This window comes from Parus major, chromosome 2, assembly GCF_001522545.3.
Source record: "Parus major isolate Abel chromosome 2, Parus_major1.1, whole genome shotgun sequence".
Taxonomy (NCBI): domain Eukaryota; kingdom Metazoa; phylum Chordata; class Aves; order Passeriformes; family Paridae; genus Parus; species Parus major.
In genome coordinates, this window is record NC_031769.1 from 72501180 (window position 1) to 72512690 (window position 11511).

The following is an 11511-nucleotide window of genomic DNA, read 5'->3' on the forward strand; positions in this document are numbered from 1 at the left end:
CCCTCTCTCCTCAGCTGCCTTAAAGGTAAAGCTACCCCATGACCTACTATCAAAATAATGGATGTAATCTCCTCACCTGCAATTAATTTAAAGGAAAATGACAATTAATAAAAGGTGCAAGGTAAACCAGACCTTAAGTCAGGAGTATTTTCTCCCAGAAAGCTAGTGTTCAGAGAAGTAAGAGTTTTTTCTACTTCCTGCACCTATTTTGTAAAGTTTTGCTCATTACATAATCAATATAGTTATCACTGACAGAATTTATTATTTCTAATATTCCACTGAAGAACAGTTGCACAATAAAAATAATTATGCATCATATTGATCTGCAGAAATCTTCAATAAAATTAATAGAACATATTTTCCTATAAACTAGAAGAAAAATAAGTACCATCTGACATTCAGACAGGATAGCCAAAGTTGTATTCTCATAAGTGTTATAAATTTTATGCAATTTTTTCTTTCCATCGTAGTCACAAAATGTATGTTTCTTCACATTTAATTGTTTTGAAAACATAAGCTCAGAGAAAACCTTTCTTTTTATCATTTTAATTTTTATATTCTCAATAAAATAATTGCAAGATTTTTTAAAATTACATGCATTTCTTTAAATAAGAAATAAAAGAAGCCTCTTTCAAGTCAAAAATTTCATTAGGTATAAGAAAATGAAATGCTGTCAGCTTTTAAAGTGCTGAAGAACACTAAAGGCCAAGACTCACTGCTGAGCATCTATGGGAAGTAAAGTTTCTTACACCAGGTGTCATCTGCTTTTAGAAGTGTTAGCAGAAATAAGTAAAGGTTACTTATTTAAAAGACATGAGAAAATAAGAGGAAAACATGGAAGTGTTGCATACAATAACAGGAGATATCAATTGTACAAAAGCCTATAACAATACAGATTTATTCAAATGCCAGTTTAAAGAATTAGATCTATAAGAATGCAAAACATTCAAATAATTCTCCATTTGATAGAAGATGCATGTACCTTTCTGTTTTAAGACAAAGAAAATAGAAAACCCAAGCCCCAAATCTCTATGCAATATTTGCTTTCTTTGTGAAATTCATATTGATTTTCTCTTGCTTTTGTTTGTCTTTGTATTTTGCAGTTACATCTTGGATTTCTACTTATTATTATGGGAAGAAATAAATCACACAGTTATGGTCCTATTGTTTACAGCAAGAACTAGTCATCCTTTTCTGGAAAATAGCACTACTAAAGTTTCTTGCTGTGAAATTTCTATTCAGTTCCTGCCCAACAGATTTGAATGTTTCTTTATGACAAAGAATCTACACCTCCCTCCAGGCAGCTGGAAATAAAATAGAAAATAGAGTTTAGTATTGTGATTAAATAATAGAAACAAAAATTTCTTGGTTCCATTCAAAGACAGAGTATGCTTGGATAGGTCAGACCAATGAACAATAAAATATTTCTTTACTTGTTATAACCAAATCGTCTTATCATAATTAAAAATGTTTTTAACATATAGAATTTGAATTACAGTTGGGTTTGAAATATGCTTAAGAAAGCATTCAGAACTTAGAAAGCCCAACCAGGCAGGTTTCAAGTCATAATGAGAATCTGAAAAATTAGATGTCTCTTAACCCTAGCAACCTTAAAGAATAAACTAAGAATGAAAGTGATGACAGTACCCACCCAAAGTTTTTTATCCATCATCATTGAAAAGAACAACTAAATTACATTTTGTGGCTGGCTGATGAAATAGGTATCACAGATCATAGAGATGACTTAGTAAATGTCAAAGTCAGAGGATATTGGATTGTCCATTGTCACATAAACACAAAATCATTTATTTTTATAAATTGCCTAGAGCTTTTTAAAGAGTTCATGACCACCTAGACACATATTTAGGGGTTACTCTTTCTTTTGAAATCAACATCAAATTGATGTTTGACCACATCAATTACGTGATCCTTTTTTCTTTCTGATTTTGATCTATTTTCTTCAATGACTGCCACTTACTTATTTCTACAGTTCCAGAAGCTCTACATAGATAAAGATGGTGGAAGTGGTGGTTTTCTTTAGTTATAAATAGCTAGTATCATGATCTGACAGCACAATACCTGTCTAATCTGAGCAAGCTGTCATTTCTTTTGATCCCAAGTTTGTCTTACTAACTTCAAACATCCTTCTCAGTGTTACTTCTGAGAAATTTTGGTAGCCGGTATCATTTTAATTTGTCACGTATTTCTTGTCTTACAGTCAAAGAAGGCAGACAGAACTGACTTCAGACATATACTTGAGAACTCCATTGGCATTCAGGTAATATGTAAAAATGATGGCTTTAATTCAAGCTTTAAAGAAAAATCAATTTTCCATTGACACATGACACAGTCTGAGTATATTTGATTCATGCAATGACAGAATTGACCTGAAGCCTAAGAGTATTTACTATTTTTTTCTGAAATAAGTTTTTTCACAGTACCTAGTATGAGGCTGTATTTTAGATTTGAATAGAAAACAGTGCTGATAACACAGAGATATTTTAATTTCTTCTGAGCAAGGCCCTTTCTGCCCCGCATAGCACCCTACCAGTGAGGAGCCTTGGAGTGTTCAGAGAGCTGGGAAGGGACACAGCAGGGACAGCTGGCACCAGCTACCCAAAGAGATATTCTAGCTCTCATGACATCATGCTCAGCATATAAAAGTGTGGGTTTATATTTTTAAAACCACAAGGGTTTTTTCTCAAATTTGCCATTCCTATTCTCTCCTTGATCCCACCAATCGGAAGTGAGCAAGTGGCTGTGTGGTGTGTATTTTCCAGCCTGGTTTAAAACACAACAGAACGAAGAACTATATTGAATATGGCCAGAATGAAGTTAATGTTCTTCAAAGCAGTCTGTATGATGCTGTGCTTTGAATTTGTGACAAAACCAGTCAAGTGTTTAATTGGTGAATAGGACTCACACAGAATCCAGTTCTTCTCTGTCTCCCACTCTGCTCTTACAATGAGTAGCTAAAGGTGAGCAAGAGATTGAGACACAGCTGGGAAAGTTGACCAGAATTGAAAAAAGGGATATTTCATGCCATATGAGGCCATGCCCAACAATAAAAGCTGGGTGGTATTTTTCCAAAGTAACTTGCTTGCCGGCTGGCTGTGTATCAGTCTGCCTTTTGGACAGAGCAAATGATTGTCTTTGCTTCACTTGCTGTTGAAAAACCCCCCTTCCCCTGCTTCCCCCTCCACCCCCCTTTTCTTCACTTAGTGAACTGCTTTTGTCTTGACCCACCAATTTTTCTCACTTTTGCTCTTCTGGTTCTCAGGGTGAGGAAGAGTAGGCAGCTATGTGGGTGCTTAATTATTGACTGGGATCAACCCACAGGAACAAAACCTTTCTAGTCAATCCCCATTTCATATAAATTTATAGTAAAGGTTGTTTGTGCTTTAATATTAAAGACAATAGAATGTTTAAATTACAGGTTAACATTATCACATTACAGACATTAACTAAAGCTTCAAATTGACAATACCTTGCACTGAAATTCTGGTCTAAGCCATAAGAGCTATAATATCATACTATAGTAACAAGAAAGAACTCTATCACAGTTTGAAACAGAGTAGACTTACAACTATCTTCCTCTTTCAAAATTGGAGGTTTTTTCTAACTTTATAAAAATTACATTTCCTTCATTTTCCCCATCCTTTCTAAGTCAGTACTATTTTCATAGATATATTTCTGTACACAAATATGGAAATTGTATCATTGAAATAGAAGGCAGGAATGAAATGTCAATACTCTCTTTGTAACCGATGGTTCATTCATACCATGTGTTTTAATGGGAAGACTAAATGTCAAATACTGGCAATTACACGATGAATACATGACATTTTATATATTTGGTGTCTAAAGAAGGAAAAAAATATTCACTGAAATTATATTTTCATTAAAACTCCTGCACAATTTAGAACATAATTAGTCTCAGTTCAAGTAAAATTTCACTTCTGATACTTTGCATATCCTGGTACAAACTTAAATACATTGTGTGACATCTGAGAAAGAAGGAGTACTGTGACTGAAGAAAAGAGAAATGGGAATTTTAATTTTCCTGCATGGATTTTTAATAGTCAAGGAACTTGATTAACAACACTGGTGACTAAAATCCTCAGTAATATCTATGGAATATATATCGTTAATTCAGCTAACCTATTGTCGTGGTTTAAAACCAATAACTAAGAAAATTACTTATTTCTTGCTGTGAGATATGGATTAGAAGAAGAGCAAAACAGGCATAAAACTTAAAAAGGAATAAACAAAGTTTATTGACAAACTACAATAATAAAAACACTAGAATAAACTTCCAGAAAAACCTTTTCATCCCCTATCTACCCACTATTCCCTTGTTCACATGACAACAGAGACAAAAACTTTGGAACTTTGGTAGTTAAAACAGTCCCAATTCTTGCTACAGTCTTTTCACTTGTCTTTGTAGAGAAACAGAAGTTTCTTCCTGGTAATTTATGGAGTTTCTCACAAGAAAACTATTTTTTGGTATAGTTTTCCATTGCCCTGATATCAGCTGCCCAGAGCTGCTGTTATCAGAGCCCACCCCTCCCATTTTCACATCACTCTGAGGTGTGTTTGGGCCATGAGTTGAGGGAGAGCATTTTTAAGGATGAGTATTCAAAGGTAAAAAAGTCTTCTTCATCTCTTTCTGTGAGCTTCACTAGACAAGTTTTCTCATTGCCTCTCAAGGCTTCAAATCTCCCAGCACTTCACTATACCATAATTACTCAAGTTTACACTTTGAACACTTTATTCCTCCCTAGATACTTATCATGAATTAAAAGAGTTCTTTCCAGGACTTCATTGTCCATCTCCATAGTTTTAACAGAAAGATATTTCAGCTAAATTAAAGCATCTTCTTAATTCTCTACCTTTTCTGAAGCTTCTTTTCTTTCCTGTCACTGGTAGTTTATAAAGTCTCTTTTCATGTTGATCATTCTCCTTTTCTCTCTCTGGATAAAAGATTAATCCGCCAGTCTCATCTGGGTAAAGAAAGAGTTAAAATCTTGCCCAGGCTGTTGCAGGTAGTTCTGTGGCCTCGGCCGGTGCAGGAACTGGAGCCGTCTGTGATGGAAAGTTCCTCATGGCTGCTCTGGAGAGTGTAGTCGCCGCCCCAGCCCGCTGCAGGCCCAGAGTCTCTCTCCTTCTTCAGTCAGCAGTTTCTAGTAAATTTAGTTACAGCAAAAACCCTGCAGCCGAGCCAGAGATCGGCCCGGCCCGGCCCGGCCCGAGCCCGGAGAAAACCCCCTGCAGGCCCCATCTCCCGGCCGGGAGACGCGGCAGGCCCAGCCCTGTCCCCGCCCGGCCGCATGGCCTGGGCTGGGAACGGGAGGCCGGAGCTCCGCCACTCTTCACAGCCAGGAGACAAAGAGAGCCAAGAGAGCTCTGGTTTTACACTTTAAGGTAGGGTTCACAAGTTGATCACACTTTTCAATGGCCTAAACTGCTGTCAATTCTCAGCAATGACGGATAATTGGTCAGAAGAAAAGACTCCAGGCAGTTCCTAGAAACTTCAACTTTTCTTAAAGGTAAAGTAACTCCATGACACCTATAGAGTTTACAGATATGGATCTCACATTCACATTCAATTTAGATAGTTTTGTCTACATTCATATACTTAGTACGAGTAATTCTGTCTCTATCTAATGTTCTAGTTCAGGTAATCAAAGAATTTTCTTTTGGAGATAAGCAATGTGATAAATTGCCTTTTAACATTTGTCTATGACATATGATCACCTTTGACACTTAGTCATCAAGTAAACTGCCACTTCTCAGAAACATTAAGCAGCTGCCCCAATTAAGAGTCTTGAAAATAATAAAAGCCTGCTATACTGTCCTTCACATGCAGTGAAATGTTCTATGACTGTGGTAGGAAGTGCTCAGATTTGTACCAACAACAGGTTTAAGTTACAGTATTTTTCTTGAAAAGAGCTGTAAACAAGTGTTTGTACATTAGACAAGGATGTATTCCATCTACACAACACAATGCATTCAGCATTGTTCCAGTGCCCTGGAGAGCCTGCAATTATTGTGTTTCAAACACATTGTGCTTGTTATGTAAGACCATATCTTGTTTTTTTCTTTTCATTACTCTGCTGATAAAAGAGGTTGAATTAATGGTACTTATGTCTTGGTTCTTCAGAAAGCCAATAAAACCTCTTGCAGTATAATCAGGTTTCAGAGATTATACTTTTATAAGTGGAAACTTTGAGAACTTTTTATCAGCATTGTTGTTATAAAGATTGTCTTAAAAACAGGTGAATTTTTTTTCATATTAAACTACCTGATATTACATGGCTATACATAAATAATATTAGAAATCTTGGGAAGACTTGCACAATTTACATGAGATTTCTGTCTTTGAATAGGAAAATCAAGTTTAAATCATGGCAATAAATTTTCATTATACATATGTCACTGTAATGTACTTTCCATCTATCCAGCAGAAAAGCCTAATTCAAATTCACCTTTTCACACATCCACAGCTTTGGAACATGGAATCTGACTCTTCATTCATTGGTAAAAAAAAAGTATCCTATTTGCATAAAAGTATTCATTTTTGCATGATGAGTCAAAAGCATTTATAGATTCCTTCAAAAATATTACTGGATTTAATTTTGTTTCTTCTGACACAGTCTTTGGTGACAGAATTTTGACTATTTTGTTTAAATTTAATTTCTTGGAGAATTAAGACATCATACAGACTGCAATCTTTAAAACTCATTTGACAATATTTATGGAGGATATATGAAATAAATATTTGAAATGTGATCGAAAATATAATTCCACATTTTAATTTTGATCTGCTCAAAAAATGAATTGGATGGCTGAGATAAAAAGAAGATTTATGACTTCATATGTCTTTTATTCCGTTCAAAAAACACTTCTACGACATATAATTGTAATGATGCATTTGAACAGTTTAGGCCATGATGTGCTCCAGCCAAACTGTATTTAGAGTTTATTATCAGACCCTCTGGAACTTCTCAAGGTTGCTGAGACATAAGTTGTTCTAAAAATAAGAAAGAAGAGGCTGAAAAACAAGAAAGCAAGACCACAAGAGCCAGATAACAGAGGGTGGTTGAACACCTGGATGGTAACCAATCCTGTGCCCCAAGGAGTGAGTGCACAGCATGTGGACAGGATAGGAGCACCAATGAAAAGATGTGTGAACAGTAGTTTTAGGGTGTATAAATAAGTGTGTAATGTGAACAATAAATGGCTTCTGTGAAATCATATTGGTTTGTTGTCCAGAGGTCCTGAGCTCCCACATATAATAAGTTTTAAAGAGGAACACATTGTGGAATATCATTCCCTGCATTTTAACTTAGTAACTGTTGTGGTTTTAAAGCAGTAACTAAAAAATTACTAGAAAACTTACTTATTTCTTGCTGTGAGATACGGATTAGAACAAGAGCAAAACAGGGTTAAAACTTAAAAGGAATAAAGAAAGTTTATTAACAAAACTACAAGAATAAGAACACCAGAATAAACCTCCAGGAAACCCCTTTATCCCCCACTACTTAACCATTCTCTCGTTCACATGACAACATAGAGACAAAAAACTTTGGAACTTTGGCGTTTAAAACAGTCCCAATTCCTGCTAGAGTCTTTTCATCAGTCTTTGTAGAGAAACAGAAGTCTTCTTCTGCTAATCTATAGAGTTTCTTATAAGAAAACTATTTCTGTTATAGCTTTCTATTTTTCTGATGCCAGCTGCCCGGAAATCTGTCATCAGTTCACTCCTCCCATTTCACATCACTCTGACGTATGTATGGGTCAATGAGTCTAGGGTTGTTATTTTAAGGATGAGTTATTCAAAGGAAAAAGTTCTTTTCATCTGTCTCTGTGAGCTTTCTTGGAAAACAGAAGTTTTCTCTTTGCCTCAAGTTGCCCCAAATCTTCAACTATTACTTCTCCCCTTCTGTTCCAGCACCTCACTGTATCACAACTCTACCTTTTGCTCAAAATCCGAACTTTGAACACACCATTCCTCCCTATATACTCTGTCATGAATTAAAGGAGTTTTTTCAGGACAGTATTGTCCATCTCCATAGCTTTAACAGAAAAATATTTCAGCTTATAAAGCATCTCCTTATTCTCTACCTTTTCTGAAGCTTAATTATTTTCTTTACTGTCTCTGACAGTTGATAAAGTCTCTTTACATGTTGATTACTCTCTTTTTCTTTCTCTGGATAAAAGGATTGATCTGCAAGTCTCATCTGGGTAATGAAAAGGTTAAAATCTTGCCCAGGCTTTTGTAGATGGTTCTGTGATCTCTGCTGGAGCAGGAGCTGGAGCTGTCTGCAATAGAAGATTCTTCATGACTGCTCTGGAGAGTGTGGTCACTGTCTCAGCCTGCCACAGGTCAAGAGCTTTTTTTTCTTTCTTTACTCGGCAGTCTCTGGTGAATTCAGTCACAGCAAAAACTGCAGCCGAGCCAGGGACCGGCCTGGCCTGGCCAGAGCCCGGGGCAAGCCCCGCAGGCCCCATCTCCCGGCCGGGAGCAGCTGGGCCCAGCCCAGCCCCTGCCCGGGCCACATGGGCTGGGGAGGGGAACGGGAGGTCAGCTGGAGCTCTGTCACCTTTCACAGCCAGGAAACAAAGAGACAAAGAAATTCCCAGGATTAGGTCTTAAGGTGATGTTCACAGGTTGAACTCACTTTTCAATGGTCAAAAATGCTGTCAATTCTTAGAAATGGCCACCTGTTGGCTAGGAGACAAACTCCCATCAGCCTCCCGCAGTTTTAACTTCCTTAGGTGTTTCTCTTTGTTTTCTTAAATGCCAATCTATCACAGTGACTCATCAAAGCACTCATGAAAACCTGTATTAGCATTCTAATTATGATTTTGTAGAAGTGATGGACACAAAACTTATGGGTAATACTCAGCACTGAAATTTCATTAGTGATATTATAGTGATGGAGTGTACTGTTATGTAAGTGGAAAGATTTTGTTTAAGTGGAATGAATTGAGAGTGTGTATTGAATCCTAGAAACGTATAATGGCACCTTAATGGCACCTTTAAGATCATTTCTTTCCAAACCTCCTGCTGTGGGTAGACACCTTGTACTAGACCAAGATGCTGAGAGGCCCCTCTAATACGGCATTAAACACTGCCAGCAATGGGGCACCCACTGCTTCTCAGGGCAACCTGTTCCAGTGCATCACCACCCACACAGGAAATAATCTCTTCTTAGCATCTAATCTAAACCTACTTTCTTTTACTTAGAAGCTATTCCCCCTTATCCTGTCACTATGTGCCCTTGCAAAATATCCCCTTCTCTCTGGTTTGCAGGCTTCCTTCAGGTACTCGCAGCAACAATAAGATCAGCAGGCAGACTTTCCCAGACTGAGCAATCACAATTTTTTTAGCTTTTCCTGGTAGGAGAGGTGCTCAATCCCTCTATTCAACTTGGCATGCCTCCTCGGGGCTCATTCCAACAGATCCATGTCCTTCTTGTGGTGAGGATGCCAGAGCTGGATGCAAGACAACAGGTGGGGTCTCACAAGGACAGAGTAGAGGAGCAGAATCCCCTCCCTCACCCTGCTGGCCACACTGCTCTGGCTGCAGCCCAGGACATTTGGCTATCTTCAAATGCACATTGCCAGACCACATCCAGCCTCTTAAGCACCAGCACACCCAGGTCCTTCTTGGCTGGGCTGCTCTCCACTTCATTAACATATATAATAAGCATGCCATGGACACAAGATGGACAAGTCTGTGGTCATGAGTGTCAAGAGATTCAGATTAAGAGTATCCAGTATAAGACATTTGAATTAAAACATGAAACTGCATTGTCTGCTCCATTTCATCTCAAATAATTCTAAAGTTTAGACTCCATGTTAGCCTGAAGTTATTTGAAATAGTTCAGAGAAGATCAGATTAATATTTGATGTGCTTTGAATTCCTGTTATGAAATAGTTGTGGGTTGCACATGCTCACTGACTCAGCTTCGTTTCACTGTGAGCTCAGTCTTCCCATTCAAAGTTGACATCAGGAAAAATGAACACATTCTGTTTGGTTTCTGGTCCAATCTATGCAATTGCATAGACTTCTGACTGTTACTGTCACAATATAATGAAAATGCAACTCACTTCACTAAATCTGGCTCCTGCTTTTTGTTCCTAACCTTTCCCGTAGCCCAGTTGCATTCCTGCTTACACATGCATAAACATATTTAATATAGTGAGTCCTGCTTCTCAGTATGTTGAGAACCACGTTTTACAAATCATTTAAGTCTTCTCAGACTAGCACTTCATGCTAGTACAGGAGTGTAAATGCTACAATTTTTATGGGATGCAGAAATTATTTATGGAACATTACCAGTGTATCTTCAACTTAAACCAGCATGATTCTCTACTTCACTGTATATTGGGAAGAGAAGGAAAAGGCTATAAACAATAAATGGGTAGTCAGGGATTGCAGAGAGTGGGATAATGGGGAAATGTGGTTTGATACAAATAAGATTATGCTACAAAATTTGAGAAGTCAGGTCTATTAAAATGCTGATTCTTAGCAACACACTGATTAACTATTTACGAATTTCAAAAGCAAAGTAAAAGTTCTTTTTTTTTTTTTTCCCTAGGAAAACTATACACCTTCTAGCAAGCATTTTAAAATCTTATAATATTTGATTCTGTCAAAAATATTTTATTTTATGAAGAAAATCTTGCTTAATGGAGTGATACCATAGTGAATATTTGCACTGATGGTGGGATATTTTCTATTAACTGCTAATCAACAAATTACATATATCCATGTTGGCTGTTGGGGTATTTTGTAATATATATGGACACTTCTTTTTTCATTATTTAATCTTTGAACAGATCATATAACTGAGATCATATCATATACTGGCTAGAAATGCATGATCTGTTTATGCCAGAAAAAAATATTGATACTGTTGGAAATATTCTATGCCTTAAAATAGCTATGTAAATTTTCATAAATATTTTATAAAGCAAATAACTTATTATATGCTTGCCTATTCTCACAGCCCTTTGTTCATTACTGAAATAAAATGACCTGGGTTTTTTTTAATTATTTGATCCTTATCACTTAATAAAATTATTTCATCACCTTACAGATGTTTGATACATTGATCACTGAATTCTTCTCTGTTCAAAAGAACAATATTATAAAATACAAGTCTATTATGTAAACCAAGAGTTTTTCTATTTTCCAGTTCCTTCCTAGAAAATATTATGACATATTTCTATTTCAGATGAATTCCTAACTGCTTTTGGTTGTGGAAAAGTTTAAATTTTTTAGCATTCATTTCTTTTGGGTTACTCTATTTTTCTCTCCCTTCTTTCTCTTATATGCTAGTCAGAGACTGAAGTGGTATGGTTTATGGCTTAACCATTGTTGTGAAGGAGTTTGGCCATTATGGCAAAACTGTATAAAGAAGCTGCACCCATGGAACCTTTCCTTCTCTGAAGATGCCTCCTAAGGAGAATTTAGGACTGTGAGTTAAGCTACCTAAG